Below are 2,346 nucleotides of genomic sequence, written 5' to 3' on the forward strand. Positions count from 1 at the left end.
TCTGGAGGTGATTCCAACAGTGGAGGGGCAGATGGGGAAGCCTGACCCAAACCGGGACAACTGAAGGAACGCCTTGAGTAGGATCAAAGTCAGGTGACCATTTGTTTAGGTAAAGGCCCTGAGGGCCCATGAAGTAAGGTCCATTTCTGAAGATTAATCCTTTATCATCAGGGCTTTCGAATACAAAAACAAAGAATCCCTTACCCACGAAGTAGCTTTTGACACCCTCTTTTATGAGGGGCTTCCAATTCCTTTGAGTCCACTCCTCTACCGTTTTTGGCGATGGCCAGAGGCCTGTGAACTGGCCTATGAGGCCTTTTTCAGCCAGATTCAAGGCAGCTTTGCAAGTATCTTCTTCCGGCAGAGCCACTGATGGGATAGTGTCCATCTTTTTGACAAACTTCTGCATGGTCGCAGAAGGAGGACGCTTGGGGCCAGAAGCCACTAACGACTTGAAGGCCAGGACCTCCGGTGGCAGGGGATCCATGATCCACCCGTATCAGACCAAACAGAGCTGCGTTACACTGGTACGATCATCCTTTCTCACCGCTGTAGATGGCAGAGACGCAGAGAAGTGGGGGCAGAGGGCCACCCCCGATCAGATCAGGAAGAACTCCAACAACACCGACCAGAGCAGCTGAGCACCTGCTGCGCAGAGAACCTCAGGCCCGGGCCTGAGCGCCTCTCCGGCAACCCTAATCGCAGTCTCACCTAGCTCGTTTCGCAGAGCTCTTCCGCAGGTGTTTCTAGTTGAGAATTTGATGTGCAGTTAGATAATAAAGTATACAGACGGAAAAATAGCGTGCTTGAAATAGTGGATCTCATGATACCTCTGGTCTCAAACAAGAAGCGATTACTTTCCCTTATAAATGTGAATGGAGAAGTATTACATCCAGCAGGTTGAACAAATTATAATTAATTTGAATGTTTAATTAACTCAAGGTTGGAGATTTGATGTTAGACGGCCAGGAGTTCTCGATCGCGGTTGTCACAATCATTCTTCGTTGCCGCTGCAGATGTCTCTTGGAGTTCCCGATCGGGTAAACTGAAAGGCCGCAAAGGACCACTCAACTGAAAGGCCACAAAGACCTTTGAATTTTATGACAAGCACAGCGACCACTTGTCTTTCCCGGCTTCCTCTTCCCCATTTTCACAGTCAATGATTCAAATGATTCGAGGGACCACTAAACTGAAAGCCGGCAATGACATTGAATTATATAGTGAGCACAGCGACCTTTGAAATAATGCTCAACTTGTGTTCTGCATACAACAGAACCAAATCCGCGGTACGCAAACCCTAACCATGGTAAACCTGCCTGCAACATAGCTTTCTACATGGAGCATAGAGCAGAAGCAAATCAATAGTAGGTAAACCATAGGTAGGGTAAGCCTGCCTGGAACGAACGTAATGTGGTCTCTGTGATACTAAACCAAATGCAAATCCAGTAAGGGTTTACTCACTTTGATGTGATGGTTATCCGCGGCAGATATTTAAGGAAGAGAAATTAGCGTAAGCCTTACGTTTTTATGGCAACAAATAAGCCTTGTGCCAAAGGGTCATAAATGCAAGGCGGCTGTATATGCCACCCAGTGCATTTATAGTTTATTGGCAACCCATTATTTTCATCCCGCATTTTATTTATTTATTTAAAACATTTTATTTATTTATTTAAAACATTTTTTAAGGTTACATATTATTTGGGTTCATTAACCAATATGATGTAGCAACAAACATTTTAAAGGGAGTAATTTACAAGTTATAGGAAAAGTGACTGGGCAAAAAAATTTCAAAAATTTTTGTAGATGCAGTGTTTGAATCATGTTTTTATGGTGAAAATGGATTTAGCACCATCAAAAACCCAAAACATCTAAAAATTATGAAATTTGACAATTTTTATTTAGATTTACAAAAATCCCTACCTAACTTTTTCAAAATATAACTAAAATTTCCATAATAATTAAACTTTTAAAATTACCTAAAATATCAAAATCGATTACGGTATTGACTATTTGACCGAATAAACTCTTACAGTCTATCTTGGATATCAAAATCAGATCCAATTCCAGCTTACATATCATGTTTACTGTGTCAGTCTTTCATACCAATCATAGAAACCATAGCTTTTGAAATACGTAAGCACTGTAATGAAACAGACCATTTTGTGACAGAACTGTATGGTTAAATGGAAAATTAATCAAGCTTACTAGTTTAAAGTGAAATGGAAAATTAATCAAGCTTACTGGTTTAAAGTGAAATGGAAAATTAATCAAGTTTACTAGTTTAAATTTATTTATTAATAATGTAATTTTAAATAGTTAAATCTATATAAATATTTGAAATTATTA

The sequence above is a fragment of the Pinus tabuliformis genome, chromosome 2_1, assembly GCF_031772625.1.
Source record: "Pinus tabuliformis cultivar Carrire ecotype Pingquan chromosome 2_1, CPIR1, whole genome shotgun sequence".
NCBI lineage: Eukaryota > Viridiplantae > Streptophyta > Pinopsida > Pinales > Pinaceae > Pinus > Pinus tabuliformis.